The 20,672-nt window shown below is 41.2% G+C and overlaps 1 pseudogene; it reads left to right on the plus strand.

Annotated features, from left to right (window-relative positions):
- The first annotated feature begins 19,205 nt into the window (after positions 1-19,205).
- Positions 19,206-19,922, plus strand: LOC145713700 (olfactory receptor 6N2-like; annotated as a pseudogene).
- Positions 19,923-20,672: the final 750 nt, after the last annotated feature.

The following is a 20,672-nucleotide window of genomic DNA, read 5'->3' on the forward strand; positions in this document are numbered from 1 at the left end:
AGGTCCCTGTGTGTAACATGACACAGCACTGTACCTGGGGAAAAGTACATTCTCCAGATTCTTGGAGTTGGTCTGGAAGAAAGATGGGACACCCACAGCCTTTCTCCTTCGCCACCTTCTTCTGTGCTCTTCTCCCATGCCTAAGAGCTCAAGTTCTTATGACAGTAGAATTGCAAATAGTTTTGTGCCTAGAGAAGGAGTAAGATGGAAATTGCAACTTCCTCTCCCGGAGATGGTTTTCAAGTTTCCAGTTCAAATCCCTCCAGTTTCATGATGGAGCCCACAATACCTCTCCCTGCTTCTGTCCACATCCAATCCCTCTGCTCTCTTCACCCCAATCATAGGCCTGAATAGTGCAAAGCACTCCAGCTGCTGACCCACAGAGGTTCGGAGGCCACTCTGCTCCCCCATGCATCTTCCCTTACTGCCCCATACAGAGCATTGTGCCTATCACAAAGCCTTTTGTAGAAGCTTAATACAAACAGACAATAAAGCAGGCACATTTGCATTTTCAATTCGGGGAGAAATTGGGTTAAGGGGAACTTCAAAGCCTGAATCTTGGATAGGGGGCGGGAATAGAGTAAAGGGCAGGGTCTTCAGGGAAATGCCACAATCAGTGTTCCAAGCAGGCTTGACTCTGGAGAGTGGGAGAAGCTAACGGGGAAGCCAGGGACAGGAGAGGAAGACTGTAAAGATGTGGTGCACTTTGCATTAAGCTGCCTCTTAAGGTGACTTATTTGTGATTCAGATGAAGTCCAATTCCCCTCCCCCCTGCACTGAAAGAGCTAAGCCCCCTCCCCATCTTCTAAGGACATAAGAAAGATGAAAACGGGAGGCAGACCCACAAGGGCTATGGAATACTTTGTAGGAAAGGAACTCAGAGCTACCCGCAGTGCGGTGAATTTTATTAGTGAGCATTATCGCTCTTGCTTTCAGAAAATAACAAATGGCCTTAATAGCTTAAGGCATCGTTACCAACAAAATATATACTGCAACTTCCTTATAACATTTTTCATGGTAGAACAAAACAAGGCAGGTCCATCATGGACCCCATTAAAGGAGCTTTAGTTACTGAAGTATCAAAAACATCTTGCCATTAGGTGTTCCCAAGGCAAGAAACCTGAGGAAAGTGTTATTGTGATGCCATCGGTAATAAAAGCATCTAACAAAATGAGGTGTTTCCTTTCCTTTGCAGCAATGCCTGTACCCATTGCTAACAGGACATACACTGGCCCAGACCCCTTCATGGCCAATAGCAACGAATCTGCAGAACAAAGGTGAGCATAGATTGAGTCGAGGTCAATATCCCTACCACATTAAATGCAAGTAAGGGCATATGAGGAATTTGGTGAGCCCACAAAGAACATGTCATGTATCTATATGCTTACTTATTCTGTCTCCTTTAAAAAAGAAACTTGAAAAAACAATTGGTCAGCTCTTGGTACAATTAGACAAAAATCTGTTAACCAAGAATAAAAGCAGTGTGAAAAAAAGAAGATGGGGACAAACAAAATATACTAACCGCCCTTATATTTCCAGAATGCTAAAACAATCGGGCATGCAATCTAGAACTGAGCTTCCTGGCAACCAAGGTGAAGATCAGACACCTCCTGTTTGTTGACGTGTGACGTGAAAAGAAAGTGAAGCCCAGGGTAATAAATAGAGAGCAGAGAAAGGGAGGCTTCCATAGGAAAAACCCTTATGTTGGCCTACCCCAGGACAGAGAAGCCTTCTCCATCAAGCAGTCTGAGGGAGGTGAGGAATTGGGGATGGCTGTCAGGCAGAAGAACCGGGAGTTACAGGGTCATCCCTTGATAACAATTAATTTCTTTTCCTTGGCACTGAATATTGCTATCTAGGATGTGGAGACCTTCAAAAACCCCTTTCTACAAGGTTCTCTGCCCAATGCTTATCATGAGGAAGAGCTTTAATCACATCTGACAGATCTGTGCTAAAGGCCAGTGAAGAGATTGGATAGTAGGAATTTGGGGCACTCAGATTCTGAAGACAAGAACAGACTGAGTGCCAGGAGAATATAGGGGTGTGCCTGGCTATAGATTAAATTTTCATGGTCTTGGAGTGTCAACAACAGCATCATAAGCTCACTGAAGTTTTCATTTATAAGCACCAGATGCAGAGTTGTAAACTTATGCTTTTTGCAGCTGGCTCCCCATATTTCGTTCCTATTCCGGGACATCACACATTACATTCCTCAATGCTCTCTCTCTCTCTCTCTCGCTCCAGAGACAAAGGGGGACAGCTAGAACCCCTCTCTAGTTGAGCTCTACTTCCCCCCTCTCTCTCTCCATATTCAATCTCCTCTTCCCTATCTGGAGCCAGAGCCTCACCCTTTCCTCTGCCTTATTCTACCAGAAAAGCACCCAGGCAGACAGGAGAACAGTAAGGCAACCATTTTGGAAAAGAGAATGGGAGATGCCTTCACCTTCTACCTCTCTCTGCAGGGGTAGTGTGCAAGTAAAGAAACCTCTCCTCAGAAAGCAGGAGTCACCTGCTCTGTAGTTGGCCTTGAATCAAAACAAGTCAAGTTTTTATAACACTTATAACTTCATCCATGCTTATGCCTTCTACTCTGTCTCTAACTCCTGAGGTCCAGGTTCATCTACTCCAGATGAAGGACAACCAGCTCCTGCTATAATAGTACAATTGCTTGTCATCGATGCTGTGTTTGGTTGGTTCTCCATGATATTTAGCTCCTAATACCTGTAAACTCCAAATATTACCTTATAGCAAAGTAAACTTTGCAAGTGTGATTAGGTTAACAGTCTTGAGATGGAGAGATTACCTCGGGTTATTTGAGTGGGCCATAATTGTGATCGCAATCCTTGAAAGGGAGAAGCAGAGGGAAATTTGACTACAGAAGAGACAAGACATGACACAAGCAAAGAAGGATTTGAAGATACTAGGTGGCTGGGTTTGAAAATGGAAGAAGTGGGCATGAACCAAGGAATACAAAGAATGCATTTCTTGATGCTGGAAAAGACATGGAAACAGATTCTCCTCAGGAGCCTCTGGAAAGAGTGCAGCCCTACTGACACCTTGATTTTAGCCCAATGAAACTGATTTCAGATTTACGGCCTCCAGAACCATAAGACAATACATTTGTATTGCTTTAAGCCACCAAATTTTGTGGTAATTCTTTACAGCAATAGGAAAGTAACACAAGTGTCCTCTGTTCTGCTTGTGTCAGGAAAATCAGCCCAAACCAATCTCCTTTCCATGCCATGGAAGAGGCCACATAGGATAGGAAAGTCAGGCAACTTCCTGAGAATGTGAGAAAAGTGGCCTCAGGAAGGTAGAAAGAGGTTAGTTAATGAAGAGGGGAAAAGGAGCTTTGAAGGAGAAGGTGATGTCTGAAGAGGGGCCACCTTTGAAGGAGGGGCCTATTCCCAGGGAAAGGCTAGGATAGATTCACAAGCACATGGATTTTGGAAAGACTTCTTTGCAGCTCTTACTTTCCTGCCAAAAAATGAAGAACCATAAACCAGTGTCATCCAATGAGATTGTGTTTTAGAAACTCAGGTAAAGATGAAGTTGAAACCACAGTTGTGCACTGTTAGGCAAGTCACTTTGCCTCTCCGAGTTTCCATCTCCCTCGTCCGTACAGTGTATCAGGATAGTGATTCTTATTTCATAGAATCATTTGAGGGAATCAAATGAAAGAAGGAGCAGGACATTACCATGGCTGGCAGGTCATAAGCCCTTAATTAAAATTAGTGGCCCTCACTCCTTGTCCCCAGAAGGCAACTTTAAAGTGCTCTGCTTTCCTGTTACTCCATTTCCTCTTTATTGTTTCTCTTACCTTGGATGCAGGTGAGGCCTCTCCATCACCTATACACAGATACTGTGGAACTTGGCATATGGTCCTGGGCTTAGATTTGGGGACATTACAAGTGAACTGAGAACAGATGTCCAGGGCCTAGAACTGGCTGAGAGAAGAGGCTATCAGGCACAGTCATAGGTTACCATGGCAACTAATTCACATCTACTCAGGGGGAGGGAGGGTGAGAGAAGGGACAGAGAGAGCAATCGGACTTGTGCTGCATGGTTCTGATTTGGGAATAAGGGAAGACCTAGCAGAGGGCAGAGCCTCTATGCCCAACCTGGTGTCTTCAAAACTTGCTTTGGCCTCTGGGTCTTAATCCACTTTGGTTAGGATCTCTCCTCCCAAAATTGCTTCTATTAAAGCAGTGACTCAAGGTCAAGGAGGGGCCTTTTTAGGCAAAAGATATTAGGATGTGGGGAATCGGGGTTACCCTGGCAGTGTTCTGGCACTCTTGGCATGGTGGAGATACTTGCCACAAATCTCTGAACAGCCACTCTGAGAGGGGAATTCAGACAGTATCCCCGGCAAGTGGATCCCTAATCAGGATGGCTAAAGCCATTAAGTCACCTCAGGCATGAAAACGTCTTTGAGTATTTAATGAATCTTCTGCAATGAAGAATTGATTTGTAAGGAAATAGTTTTAGAGGACCGTGTATGCATGCATGTGTACGTGTGTGTGTGTGTGTGTGTGTTAAATATATGAGAAGGTGGCCTACAGTGAGTGAAAAGATTGAAAAAGGAGGTGAGTGGTTCCTGCTAAAACAATAGTTGTCTGCTTCACCAGTATACCTAGAGCCATCATTGGCTTCCAGGCTCTTATAATAAAGTGAGTAGAGGGGCGCCTGGGTGGCTCAGTCAGTTGAGCGTCCAACTTCGGCTCAGGTCATGATCTCACAGTTTGTGGGTTCAAGCCCTGCATCAGGCTTTGTGCTGACTTCTTGCTCAGAGCCTGGAGCCTCCTTCAGATTCTGTGTCTCCTTCTCTCTCTTCTCCTCCCCTGCTCACGCTTTGTCTCACTCTGTTTCTCACAAATAAATAAATGTAAAAAAATTTAAAAAAAAATAAAGTAAGTAGATCACAGATAAAAAGATGGAGAAGGACATTACTTAACTGTGGCGTTGGTCCTTGCCTTTTGGTCAGTGAAGACCAGGCTAGGCAGGATTCTTTCACTGAACCCTTCCCATGTTTCCAACTATATCAGTCCACCATGCTTCCTTCTTAAAACTTCTCAAAACTTGAGAAAAGCCTCCATCTCTCTATGGAAGAGAAAGATCATAGATTTTTTGAGCTTGGCAAATCTGAGTTAACACTTCAGCTCTCGAAAGGGAAAAATGTATCCACCATTTACTAGCTGTGTGAATTTGTGCAAGCAGATTCTAGTCCTCAGTTTATCAATCTATAAAATGGAGGTAATGCTATACATATTGCAAGATTGTGAGTATTAGCAACAATGCATATGAAGTGATGGACATAATAAATGACATCGAGTAGCAATGTGGTTTAAAGGCAAATGCATAAGCTTTACAGTGAAAAAGCCCTGAGTTCAAATCCCAGCTCTTCCACTTATGACCTAAGCAACTTCAGGCTGGTCATCTGACTTTTATGAGTGTGTTAATTTTCTATGTCTTGCTATGGGCATTCTTGTTCGTGGCTTTTGGTGAACTGATGTGCTCATTTATCTTGGGTATATACCTGGAAGTAGAATTGCTGGATTGTGGGGCCTGCATACGTTTAGTTTTAGTAGCTATTGCTTCCCAAAGGCTTTCAAAGTGGTTGGACCAGTTTACACTCCCTCCAGTGGTGTATGAACAACCCACTTGCTCCATGTTCTCACCAACTCTGGTATCATTTATCTTTCTCTTCTCCATTCTGCTGGCTTTCGTTCTATAATACTTTTATTCACTTTCTGTGGCATCGTAACTACTGTTTCATAGTGGCTGTTCTAAATCTTGTCCATTTACTCATTTATTTTTTCAAAAAATTTTTATTGAGCATTTTGTGTGCCAGGCACTCTGCCAGTTGCTGGAGACACATTCCTGAAGTGCTCTGCCCTGTGCCCACTCTCTTTCCCTTCTACAGATAATCTACCGGCAACACCAAGACCAGTCAACACATGGCATACAAACTTCTTTGAAAATTCAGAATGTTTCTAGTTGAATGTCATCTTTCCATCTCTAAATATTTATGTAACTTCAGTTGGCCTCTTTTCTTTTTTTTCATTTTCCAAAGAAGGTGTCACGCCCATATTTGCCAAAGCAAACATTGTACCTAGCTCTTGATCCTGCCCTTCTGCACATTCATCGGGATCTTGTTTCAACCATTATGACCCCTGACCTGGTCCCAAGTCTTTAATCTCTACATGTGCGCTAGCGAATGTTAATTAACATTTTCCTTCAGCTAACAAATCTGCTGGGATCATGCTTACCCTAGGAAGGTCTTTCAGGAATCCTACCACCTCTTAAGTATCTATTTTGTTCCTTTAATTTCACCACAAACATTCTTCTGAGCATTCTCTATACCTACTGTCTCTGATGTGTGATCCCTACTCTCTCTCTTCCTTCATCACCTTGAAATCTGGCTCTGTTATGGAACTGCTCCGTGTCAACCACTAAAGATCTTCTAATCACCCAAATCAATAATATTTTCTCATCCTCCTTTTTCTCTGACCCCTCTACCGTATTTACAATGTTGACCACTCCACATTCCCCAAACCCCTTTTCAACTATTTCTGATTTCTTCCCCTTCCCCATACCATCTCTTGCCTAACTCCATTAGAACTGTCCCTCTTTGCCACATCAACTCAGTGGAGGCATCCAAGCTTTTGCGCTTGGCTCTTCTCTCTCCCTCACATTAATCTCAGTCATTTCCATAGTTGCAAGGATCATTTTGTAGAGATTTCTCCCAGCTTCACTCTCCAGTCCAATCTTCTCTCCAAGGTAGCAGTCCCACTATTCTGGGATGGTGTTACCATTGTAGTTACAGAGCCTCCAGACCTCAGTGTCACGTATTTATTTCCTAACTTGCTGCCTCCCACAAACCCAGTATCCCATATCCAGTTAGTCATGATTTCTTTTTCTTTTCCCCTCACAATGTCTCTCCTTTGTCCATTCCCCTTTTTGGCTTTCTTAGTTCAAGTGCTTAATACACTACCTTACACCCAGACTATTATATTGCAATAGCCTTTTAACTGCCTCCAGTCTCTCCCCTTTCCCATCCATCCTCTGTACTGCTGACAGACTAATCTTCTTAAAGCACCACTTTGACTGTCACTCCACTACTTTAAAGCTTCCCATGATTTCCTATTGTTTACAGGATTCAGCCCCACTCCTTAGGCTGCAAAGAAGATGTTTCACGGTTTTTCTGCGGCTGCCATTCCTCCTTTCCCCATGCTGTATGCTCAAGCCACACTATATTTTTGTTGTTTTCCATGCCCTGGCTTGCAAATAATGTATTGGTTAGCTGCATGCATGACCTCTGTACTCCGATAAGCTCAAGTTAGAAACCTGGCTCTGCCACTTCATAGTTGTGTGACACTTGGACAATTTATATAGCCTCTCTGGTCTCAATTTTCTAATCTATAAAATGGGGACAATAGTGGAATCCTTGCCCCATAGGGTTATTATAAGAATTAAATGAGGCAACGCATCTAGAGTTCTCAGCACAGTGCCTGATGCATTGAAAACAATGACAAAAAGGGCAAGAGTTTGCTGTAATTTTACCCATATTATACCCACATCTTCTCTTTGATCAGTCCATTTCTTCTTCCCTGATTTTCTCCCAGTCTCACCTACTGAAATCCTTTGCACCCTTTAAGGAACACCTCAAATACTACCTCCTCCAGGAAGTGTTCTCTGCTTCCTCTAACTTGAGCACTTTCCTTGAATCCCTCTCTTGGCATTTTTCATTCCACCTTGGAATAAAGCTATCAGCCTCCTGTGCCAGACAAAGCAAAGCTCTTTTCCACACTAGCCACGTTCTAATTATGTCTGTATCACTCACCACACCTACCACAGGAGGTGGTACGGAATGGGCACTTAGTAACCATCTGTTGCCTGGCTGTGGCTTGAGAAAACATAATCACATGGCAAAAAGAGAAAATGGAGAGGTCTCAGAGACTGGTAAACCATGACTATAGAGTGATTAAAGTCGCTAGTGGTGGCATTAGCACCCTCCCTCCTTTTCTTTCTTTCATCCCCTGTCTCCTACTCCTATTTATCTTCTTTTCCATCTTTTTCTTCCCCTGACTATTGCAGTATGCACTGTGGCCATTATTTAATCCTGCCGATGGCCCTTGAGAGGAAAGAGGTTCCCATAACAACCTCAGATCTTGTCCCTTTGTCCTTACCACTTAAGTTTTGATGAAAACCGCCCTCCTATCTACTACAAATTCTTACAAGAGGGGTTCATTAAACTTATGATCCAATTCTCCATCTTGAACCTCTGATAAAAATACAGAGCAGGAAATTAGACTCCTTTATGTAATGGCACTTACTAGCCTGCCCAGATGCCAATCACCACTCTATATCAATAACGTTCTTCAGCTCTTGAAGATTGCCTAGCCCAAACTTTGCTTTTAGTCTAAAACTAAACTTTTAGAACTAGTCATCCAATTTGCAGACTTTCCTTCCTTGCAATCTCCCAAGTAAGTCTTGCTAAGTACAAAGTTGTGATCATATGGGATCACCTATAAGCTTCATTGGTGTCTTCTGAATGTTCAACCATTCACCAAAACATGTGATTAGACAGACAAAAAAGATATGATCAGCCCTTTGCCCCCAAGGAGTTTACAGTATTATAAATTAAGCTTTTATGAACATTGCATTTTATATGCCACTTGGTGAAAAACATTAGTTCTCTCAGCTCCTGACTCCTAATCACAGCATCACTCTGTTCTTCCAGCTGTCTTTCTTTGAAGTGAATGAAGTTGATCATCGTGGTTTGCTTTTTTCATCAAAGAAACTAAAGAGAAGAGGTAAGAAGAAACTGATATTTGTTGAACACTTATTTTAGTAGCCCCTTTGCATACAAGACACTTGCATTTAAACCACACAACAACCTAATAAGGTGGGTGTTGTCCCCATTTTACAGATGAGGTAGCTGAAGTTTACTTTAACAATTTTTCCAAGAGCACTCTTGGTACTACTTACAAGTAGTAAGAAGCCACATTGGGATTTGATGGGTTCTTTCTAGTTTCAAGCATGTGCCCTCTGCACTCCACAGCACTACCCCTCTTGTGTAAATCAATATCTGCACTCCAGAGTAAACCCTTTTTTCTTGGCACTTGAACAGTGGATGTGGGCACTTTCCAATAGAATCTGGTATCAAATCTCCACACTGCCAGCCCCATTCTGTGATCCCCTATCATCAGCAAAAGTCAGAATGCTTTCTCCAACTGTCCCACCTACTCTGAAGTCAGTCCTCTGAGTGGGCATCGTCTCTGAGAACCTGGTAATCTTTCTTCTTTACCATGTGATCATACCCTAGAAAGAATCCCCTCATTTTAACCCTAAGAAACAAAGGTATGGGAAAAGCCCTATAAATGCATCTAGTGAACTCCCCAAGGATGCATTCTAGAGGGAATAAAGCAAGTTTTTGCTCTTAATGGCTACCTTACAGAACAAGGTTAACACTGTTCTGGGGAAAAAGGGAAGTGTACTTCTTGAATTTGTCTTACCAAAGAGATTTTAGGGATGTAATGGTAGATGTTTCTCTGATTCTACCTGAAGTTCAGAGAAATCTAGGGTCCCATATGAACACATTATAATAATTAGGAATAAAGACCAGTTTAAATCACAGGGCTAACTCTTTTTTAAGAAGATCTACTACCTAAACATCTAAATTTATAAAACAGACATAACAACCAGACAAGTAATTATACTGAAAAATATTCCTCACTCTTCCAAAATTTGCTACAGGACTTCTTTTATTAGAAAGCTCCCCTAATGCATTTGAAATTGGAGTAGTTTTACAAAAGTTAAGAGATATCCACTTTTTAAAGGAGCACATCTATTATATAATTCAATATATATCCATAGTGGGGCTCTGTGTGTAGCAAGAGTTCAGTAAATATTTTCTGACTGAATAATAGAATGGAAATCTAAAATGAAGCTATTTTCCTCTTGAGTATATTCAATAACTTGAATTAACAGCTTTAAAAGGTTGTCAGATGTCTCAGGTATCTGCTTTAATGAATAGATATAAATCATTTGTAATCAGCAATATTGATTTATACTAGGTGTGCTCGGTTCTCTTGAGGAGGTTTAGCGTGACCCCTGCAAACTTGTTTACAATATTACAATATTAATATTTCTCAGTAAACTCTTCCTTCATAGCTAATGCAGCACTGAGCCTCTGTAGCTTGTCATTTATAGAGTCCCAAATTCATAATGAGTTCATGAAATGTAACTACAAATCAGAGCCCAAGGAGAAAGACTGATATTTTGAAAGGGTCTCCTAGCAGTATTGAGCCAAAGGTTGTGGGACCGAAGGGGGTAGGACGGGGTGAAAGTTTGAAAATACTTTTGGTTAGCTGTTGATTCATTACTGAACATACTCAAGAGGAAATAATTTTATTCCCAGATCTTTATGTAGCCAGGAAATATTGAATGCCTACCATGTACAAAGATTTCCACCACAGGTCTATCTATATTCTGTTTTATATTAGATGAGCTCCTCAAAAGTCAATTTGTATTCAACTACAAATTAAAGAGAAAATAGTAGTTTGAAAGGAACTTCTAGAAGTACTGAACTAGAGGGAGAGAGAGAGGAAAAGGGTTCAGAGACAATATGAAAGTGGAATCAACCAGGATGGAATGAATGAGAGAAAGAAAGAGAAAATGTGGCAACAGATAACCCTTTGTCAGCATCCCACTGTTGCTGAGGATTGGCCCTGTTCACCACAACAGAGAAGTTAGGCTTTCAGAGTACTAACTGGCTCCTATGAACCCCCAAACTTCAGAGCTCAGGGTTTGGTGAAAAATGTGATGGCACAAGACATTCTGGATGGTATTTGTATACTCTACCTTTTTATTTAACTTTCCCAGTAGTGGGGAGGACACCTTACCCCTTGGGAAACAGACTTACTGGTAATTGATTTTCATGTGAACAACACTCAGAGCAATCAGGTAGGACCTGACTCCCTAATCAGAGGAAGTTAAGGTAGGATATTAAGTTGGGCAGTTAGAGCAGCACCCCTACTGAATGCTCTTGAATGTGGATACTGATTCTCTGTCAGGATAAACAAAACATCCAGAATCATGGGGTGATGGTGGCCAGTCCTTCCGTGGAGGACATGGACAATGAGAGATAAAGAAAAATCTATTTAGATTTCTGTCAGCAGTGACCAACACATGAACTGAGTAACTATATATATTTATAGTTTATCTATATATAGATATATAGATATGTATTATATATATATATATATATATATATGTACACAATGCAAAACGCAAATAAGTTTGAGCACTTACAGAGTACTGGGAACCTCATCAACACTTCATATGGATTATTTCGTTCAACCCTAATGAAAACTATGAGGTAGTTTTATTATTATAATTATTCCCTATTTCACAGCTGAGAAAAATCAAAGCACCAAGAGGTTAAGTTACTTGCCCAGAGTCACACAGAGAATATGAGGTGGAGCCAGAACTCAAACTCAGGTCTGTCTGACATCGAAGATCATGCTCTTATCTACTCCAAATACTACTTCCATGTGACGTGATAAATCCTCTAGTACAGACTAAAGATACCACGTGACTGTGACTATTGCAGCTTCCTTTAACTGCTATAAATTTGTCACGATCACGAAGAAAAGGAGTCTAGGAGCAGACAGCTTCAAAAAGAAAATGGGAGTGGTGACAGATACAGCTTTTGAATGCTACAGGGTGGAGATTAGAGAGCAGCAAGTAGGAGGGTACTGAAATTTTCTCCATTGTCACAGTCAAACACCAGGACAGTGAGTGAAAGATGCAAAACAATAAATGTCATTGCTATTCAGATGCCTGGCATCATGAGCAGATAAGTATTAGAATGATGGATCGGGATATTTCAGTACTCCTGTATATAAGGGAGTGGAGCAGGCATCGAAAGTGTTGCAAATGCTATTTCCTGACTCAGAGTACAAGATGAACATGAGAAGACAATTAGAAAAAATATAACATGTTAAAAAGTAAACCCCTCATTCAAATGGGATATTTAGAATGGTGGAGACCAATTTGTTTTTTCTATAATGGTTTATTGATAAAATGTTTTCTGAATTCCATCAATTTCACATTTTTGCTATAAAATAATAGCCATAATTACAGTCTATATTGATAGGGTAAATGAGGAACCTATTTAAACAGATTATTTCGACCCCGAAATTTTTATATGAAGTATCTTGACAGTTGAGACTAAAAGTATGAGCTCATTATTCTTTGCACAATTTACCAGGATAATTGTTGCTATTCTTCACATTTAGACTAGGTATGTCACATAATGATACATCACATATCTTTTGGCCCAAAATATTTCTTGGCCCATTTCATTGTCTTTCATGTTGACAAATGGAACAGAACCAGGGGAAAAAAGTTATTTGGCACCAAAGAATATATAGTTGAATTAGAAATATCTGTCACCAAGTCTCAATAATGTCTATCTCCCGTCTGTTTCTGGGTCTGAATAATGTTTGTTTCAGGCATTTCAATAATGCCTGTCTCCAGATCTCAAGGTGCAAAAAACAAAGTAACAAAACCATTCCCGAAAAGATATTCGCAAATGACATATCGGACAAAGGGCTAGTATCCAAAATCTATAAAGAGTTCACCAAACTCCACACCCGAAAAACAAATAATCCAGTGAAGAAATGGGCAGAAAACATGAATAGACACTTCTCTAAAGAAGACATCCGGATGGCCAACAGGCACATGAAAAGATGCTCAACATCGCTCCTCATCAGGGAAATACAAATCAAAACTACACTCAGATATCACCTCACGCCAGTCAGAGTGGCCAAAATGAACAAATCAGGAGACTATAGATGCTGGAGAGGATGTGGAGAAACGGGAACCCTCTTGCACTGTTGGTGGGAATGCAAACTGGTGCAGCCACTCTGGAAAACAGTGTGGAGGTTCCTCAAAAAATTAAAAATAGACCTACCCTATGACCCAGCAGTAGCACTGCTAGGAATTTACCCAAGGGATACAGGAGTACTGATGCATAGGGGCACTTGTACCCCAATGTTTATAGCAGCACTCTCAACAATAGCCAAATTGCGGAAAGAGCCTAAGTGTCCATCAGCTGATGAATGGATAAAGAAATTGTGTGGGGCGCCTGGGTGGCTCAGTCGGTTAAGCGTCCGACTTCAGCTCAGGTCACGATCTCACGGTCCGTGAGTTCGAGCCCCACGTCGGGCTCTGGGCTGATGGCTCAGAGCCTGGAGCCTGCTTCCGATTCTGTGTCTCCCTCTCTCTCTGCCCCTCCCCCGTTCATGCTCTGTCTCTCTCTGTCTCAAAAATAAATAAACGTTAAAAAAAAAAAGAAAAAAAAAAGAAATTGTGGTTTATATACACAATGGAGTACTACATGTCATTGAGAAAGAATGAAACATGGCCCTTTGTAGCAACGTGGATGGAACTGGAGAGTGTGATGCTAAGTGAAATAAGCCATACAGAGAAAGACAGATACCATATGTTTTCACTCTTATGTGGATCCTGAGAAACTTAACAGAAACCCATGGGGGAGGGGAAGGAAAAAAAAAGAGGTTAGAGTGGGAGAGAGCCAAAGCATAAGAGACTCAAAAACTGAGAACAAACTGAGGGTTGATGGGGGGTGGGAGGGAGAGGAGGGTAGGTGATGGGCATTGAAGAGGGCATCTTTTGGGATGAGCACTGGGTGTTGTAGGGAAACCAATTTGAAAATAAATTTCATATATTTAAAAAAAAACATTCCCTTGGACACCAAGGGGTTTCTCACATTAATGTGCAGTTCCTTTAAAAAGTGAGCTGTCTATAATGTTCCACAAGTTGTATTCAAAGGAAAAAGACACAACCCAAATCTGCTGCATGGCACAAACATGAACTATTCAAGAAAGGCACTAATATAGAAAGTTGACCACACACACACACACACACACACACGAACTTCCTCTACTGGTAGAAGAGTTAGTATAGTACCAGTTAAGGATTTCTTTTTTGCCCTTTTCAAAGAGTCTGTCTCTGGGTAGTTTTCCTGCTCACCAGCCTTTTCTCTCTCAGACATTGCTTTCAGGAACAGGTTTATATGTATTTGGACCAAGGCATGACCTAAATAGTGAGGCTTCAGTTACCCAGATGATCTGTATCTACCAATTAATCCTGACATGTATCATTAAGCAATTGTCCCTGATATCAGCTTGGTATAACTTTGGGGGAGAATAAAGATCTAAGAGAATATGAGTGTTACATGTTTGTTGCTTAAATTTTTTTATGGATAGAATTAGGAGTTTGGAGGGAGGGAGAGCACTGGATATCTGATATTTTTATGATGTACAACATGATGATTTTTAATATACATGTATTATGAAATGATTATCACAATCAAGTTAATTAACTCATTCTTCTCTCACATAGTAACCTCTTAAAATCTACCCTCTCAGCAAATTTCAAGTACACAATACAGTATTATTAACTATAATGCCTGATCATCATACTGGGCACTAGATCCCAGGATTTATTCATCTTATAACTGGAAGTTTGTACCCTTGGACCAACATCTCCACATTCCTCCCACCTCCCAGCTTCTGGTAACCATGGTTCTACTCTCTGGTTCTATGAACTCATCTTTTTTAGATCCCACATGTAAGTGAGATCATACAGTATTTGTCTTTCAGTGTCTAACTTATTTCACTTAGCATGATGCCCTCTAGGTTCATCCATGTTGTCACAATGGCAAGATTTACTTCTTTTTTAATGCTGAATAATATTCCAGTGCATATTTACACCACATTTTCTTTATCTGTTCATCTATCAGTGGACATTTAGGTTGTTTCTGTATCTTGGCTATTATGAATAATACTGCAATGAACATGGAAAGTGCAGATATCTTTCTGAGATAGTGATTTTCTTTGGATATATACCCAGAGGTGAGATTCCTGGATCATATGGTATCTGGTTGGTATAGCCAGATCATTGCTTTCCTTATCCAGCTATATACTTCTCCCTTCCAGAAGTTAATTTTCAGCTGTTTTTTTGTTTTGTTTTGTTTTGTTTTGTTTTGTTTGCTTTCTCCTCACCATCCCCTTTTTCCACAAGGTTTTCTTGGATTGACTCTAGAAGAGGTAATGAGTTTGGGCTTCCATAGTTGGTCTCTACTCCCTAGCTATGCTGCTACACTTTCAATTTTATGATTGTACTTTTGCAACTATTAGCATCTCAGAAGTGATGGGAGGAGGTAAATTTGTGGGTTTTATTTTATATTGGGCACCAAACAACTTTTTATGCTAATGAACACCTCTTGGTGATTATAAAAACATAGGAGAATTAATATCAGAGCAAAATCTGATTAAGCATATACCAGGAGAAAGGGTATATGTTTAATTAGATTTTTTGGGTAAATGAAGGTTAAGAACAAGCTGTTTTCCACCGTGTTTGCAAAAAAAGAAATCTACTAAGATAGATCTGAGTGCACTGTTCCGACTTAGTAAATCAAGTATAATGATATACTTGAAACATTCTTTACTGATTGAGGATCTTTCAGAGCCTCCGACCATTATTTTGAGCATTAATCCTGACTGACCATAACTACAAAAAGAGCTGGAGAAGAGAGAAAGAGTAGGACTGAATGTATTCTGACCCTAGGACATCTCCTGAAAATTGTTTCTTGACTAAGCTCATTTCATTATCTGTCTCTCTCATGTAAAAGCAAAATGAGACAAAACAGGATTTAAAAAAAAAAAAATCTCAGATAATTGAAAGCTCTGTGTAGTTGGGTTGCCATTAATAAAGGTTTTGTGGAGACTCACATTGAAGGGAGTTGAAGGCAGTCCTCATGGAATTGTGGTTTTCCTGTGCTTCATATGCAGAGGATGCTTCTGATACGCGGTTGCTAACCACATTTAAGCAATTTCTACAGCGGGGAGTAAAAAGCTACACTGACCCATTCACCCTCTTCCCTGGTTCCTTTTGAGAACAACTGCAAGAATTTGTCAGGCTTTTCACTTAAGAACTTATTGTGTGGCCACAGTGAGAGTTCTGTCTCTCAGGGCTGAGGCTCCATCTGTTAGCAGATTGTTGACCCATATGAGGATTGAAATTGTCATCCCAGCAGCGGATCATACCCCACTAGATCTTTTGAAAAGGAAGGAAGGAAGGAAGGAAGGAAGGAAGGAAGGAAGGAAGGAAGGAAAGGGAGGGAGGGAGGGAGGGAGGGAGGCAAAAGAAACCCCCACCCAAATTAAATTACCTACTTGGTATTCTCATCTCAGATCTCAGGAAAAGACTTGATCATTCATATAGTTGCTTAATCCATGTCATTTTGTTAGAGTAAACTTTTTATCAAAGTCTAACACGCATACATAAAAGCACAAAAAGTTGTATCCGTTCTCCTATGTAAAAAGCCCTACATTAAATATATATATATATATTACTGAAGTATAGTTGCCATACAAAGTTATATTATTTTCAGCTGTATAGCACAGTGATTGGACATCTCTATACACGATGCTGTGCTCACTATGGTAAGCATAACCACCATATGTCACCCCACAATGTCATTACAATATTATTGACTATGTTCCCTATGCTGTGCTTTTCATCTCCGTGACTTATTTATTTTATAGCTGGAAGTTTGTACCTCTTATCCTCCTTCACCTACTTCACCCATCCCCTCACCCACCTCCCACCAGTTTGTTTTCTGTGTTTAAGAGTCTGTTTGGGTTATTTTGTTTGTTTGTTTGTTTGTTTGTTTTATTATTTTGACTCCACGTATAAATAAAACCATATGGCATTTGTCTTTCTCTGTCTCACTTATTTCACTTAACATGATACCCTCGAGGTCCATCCATGTTGTTGCAAATGGCAAGCTTTTCTTCCTTTTTATTAAAAAGCCCTAACATTAATCCACCTTACTTCATCCTCCCGTGAATCTAGGCACCATCTCTTACTGTTTCCTCACTTTCCCTTTTAGCCTCTTACAGTCCATTTTCACAGAGAAGCCTAAGGGATCTTTTAAAAATGTAAATCAAACCACACCTCCTAAGAACTCACCTCCTATCGCTCTTCACCAGCCTGCCTCACCAGTTGCCCTCCAGCCACAGTTATTGGTTTTGTTGTTTGCTTGTTTTACTTTTTCCAGGGCTCAGGTGCTTATCTCATTCAGTCCCTTTGCGCATGCTGCCCTTCTACCTGTAATACCTCCCCTCTGTTTGTTCTCATAGCTGGCTACTCCACATCCACCATACTTCAGCTGTAATATCACTTCCTCCTCAGAGCTATCTTCCCTGACCAGCTCATCAAAATGAGGTCACCTCTCCAGGCATATTAGTCTTTGTATTAGACCCCATATTTCTTCCCCATAGCATTTATCACAGTAGTAATTTTACAGTTATTTTTAAGATCACTTCCACTACTAGGATGTAAGCTCTGGGAACATTAAGACCATGACTTTCTTGCTCCTGATTTTATCCCCAGTGCCTATGTCGCCCAATATGTGACACATAGCAGGTGTTCAAAAATATCGGGTAAGTGAAGAAATGACTGAAAGAATGAATAGAATTTGGAGCTGAAGCCTCTCTCTTGCATCAGCATTACTCTGTCATCACTGGAAGAAAAGAGAGGATGGGAGAGGATTTAGGGAGGCTGGTGTGCCTTTGAATTTGGAGGCACTAAGGAGCACGCCTGTAAGCTAAAAGGGGAAATCAAGTTTATTTCATTATTAATTAATGAGACTTGGGATTGAACGATAAAAATCTAATGATGTTAATGTCAGTTCTGAATGCTGGCTGGCAGTCTCTGAAGACAAGGTAAAATGGTAATAGGACACTGCAGTTTAATCCCCCAATTAGGAAGCAGCTGTCCCCTGCCCCCAGAGACAACTCTAGTTGCTGATTGATTTTCCTTATATGCTGTAATTATATTCAGCACCACCTTAGGCACCCTAAATATCCTGAATACCCCATTTTAGGTAGACCTTCCTTTTCACAAACCCATTGTATTAACAATCCAGATTAGTACAAAGGGCAAATTATAGAGAAATACAAAAGTATTCTTAATAAGATTCCTTTGCATAGCCAGTTCCCTGAGTGGATTTAAAATAGGCTTTAATTTACAAAAATATGACTTAACTGTAACCTTTTAGGGACACGTTGTCATTACCAAAGCAAAGTAGTAAAGATGGCTTTGCTTTATTTCCTGGCCAGACAGAGGCTTCAGCTTAGAATGCCAACTAAACCGAGCCCCTAACTCTTGCCGCACACTTACCCCTAATTTAGGTCACAACACAGCCTGATTTTCAATTCTATCGCAGCCCAGGCGCTAAGACCAGACAGCCATTTCACAAATATGAGTCTTTGAGCTCTGGCGGGGGGAGGTGGGGTTGTGGGAAAGTGAGAGAGTGCAGCCATGACTCACTGCAAACCCATCCCTGCTGCTGGAAAAAAAAAAAAAATAACTCTAAATGCACATCCTACTGCTTGTGAGTCAGGAATGTCATTTTCATTTATGAAGGATGGAACATTATTTTTCTCTAACATTTCAAGTGAATAACTTTACATACATTTCCCCCGATTTCCATAGGAATTTGATGCCATGGAAGCAATCAGCGACGTGTCCCCAGAGCCTGGCAGAGAGTCTTATTTTTCTTACAGATACATTAAGATCAATATCTCTGAATTCCCCTCCTCCCTCCAATTACATTTCTGGTGGAACCCACCTTGATTTAGGGGTTCAATGGGCGATAGGGTGGTCTTAATTCCTGATGTTATTTTAGGATCTTGGACTCACACTTTTATTGAGTCTCAGAAGCTGAGTTTCAGAAGTTCAGAGAAGCTTCTGCACGACATCCCTATTAAGAGGTGTTTGCCTCCCACTGTGAGACTCCCAGAGGTAGACTTGTCACATGTTATGTCAAGGAAAAGAGTGGAAAAGAGCAGAGGAGACGCCCTCTGTGTTCATTCCCCAGGGCATAGTTTCTGATTCTGCTACAAGTATTAGATAAATATACCTGGTAGAACAAAACAGAAAATTTGTTCCGGAGGAGAAAAGACAAAACCTTTGAGTTTTATAGTCTATGGCATTTCTGGTGCAGTTGCTTCCCTCTAGGAGCACAGCTCTTTTTCCAATTGGTGATATTTCTCTCCTTTTTTCGGGTCTAACGTTTGAATCTCACAGACACAGGTAATCCGGCCATGATCAAAGAATTTCTTTTCCTGGGATCTGGGAATCTCCATGGGCTACAGTCTTTTCATTTGGGGATATTTCTGGGCATCTATGTAGTGACCGTGCTGGGGAATGTTTTCATCCTCACAGCCATTTCCTTTAAGCTCAGCCTCCACACCCCCATGTACTTCTTTTCGTCCAATTTTTCCTTCCTTGACATCTGGTCCACTACTTCCGTTGCCCCTAAGATGCTGCAGACCCTCTCTCAGATCCTGAGGCAGCTTCTTTTGCAGGTTGTGTGGCCCAGTTTTCCTTCAGTTCATTAGCCGTAGTTGAGTGCTTTGTGCTGCCAGGCCGTGCCTTCTGACCACTACCTTGCTATCTGCAGCTCTCTCCAGTACCCATCCCTCATGAACCTCCACATGTGCATTATGTTTGCAAGTGGGCCTTGGCTGGATGGATTCCTAACCCCTGTGGTCACTGTCCTCATGACTTTCCAGCTGCCATCCTGTACAGCCTATGAGATTGGCCACTTCTTCAGTGACCTGGATCCTCTACTAAATCTGGCCTGTTCTGATCCTGAGGTGGTGGAGAAGGCCACTTTCCTCCTGGCCTCCTTTGTCATGGTGCCCATCCTGCTCAGTCAGGCACTAGACGAAGTACTTGGGGATTCAGGCCACTGCTTCTCCCTCTTCCAGAGAACTGGCCAGCAGATCAGGGACCCTCCCTTGGGCCCTACAGCCTAAAGCCCTTGGGACCTCCAGGTTAATCCTTGCTTGGTAAAGTTGAGTTTGCCCAACAAACACAATTCCATCAGGCTATACCACCATATATAGATGTCTTTTAGGAGAAAATGTGGAAGACCCAAGTTGGCATGCCACAAAAATCTCTCTCTCCCTCCCTGTCTCTTTCTCCCTCTCCTTCTCTTCCTTTTTCTGACTTTCTATTATATAAATATCTGTTGGTGCTAAGGTTTTTGGTTGCATTATGTATGTGTACCCATGTATACATACACACACACATACACGCACACATGCACACACACATTTGTATACACACATAGTCAGCATACCTTTCCCATTCAAACTTATTGTCTAGTACTTCCTATTATACTTTCTTAGCTTCTGCCTAGCAATGCTCTTCACTATGCCTCTCCTCAGGGTTCATGCACATTCACCTCCCTTTCTCTTATTTCTTAGATCATCTGCCCCTCCACTAAGCAGAACCATCTCTAAAATTCTAGAACAGCTATTGACTGTTCCACTCACTTGAACAGTTAGTTATGCAGTCCCCTTGAAGATTGGAATAACATTATTCTTATTCCTCTTAATGTCCCCCTAGCATGATGTTCTGCACAGAACAGATGCAAAAGAATTATTTGTTCATCGAATGAATCAAAGCAATCAATGTTTGGTGTATGAAAAGAGTGAAGTAAGTTACTTTTTTCTGCTACACTGGCTTCTCCTCCCCAGCTTTCTCCACATGGTCATAGATAC

Source organism: Panthera onca, chromosome X (assembly GCF_046562875.1).
Source record: "Panthera onca isolate mPanOnc1 chromosome X, mPanOnc1 haplotype 2, whole genome shotgun sequence".
In the NCBI taxonomy this organism is placed as follows: domain Eukaryota; kingdom Metazoa; phylum Chordata; class Mammalia; order Carnivora; family Felidae; genus Panthera; species Panthera onca.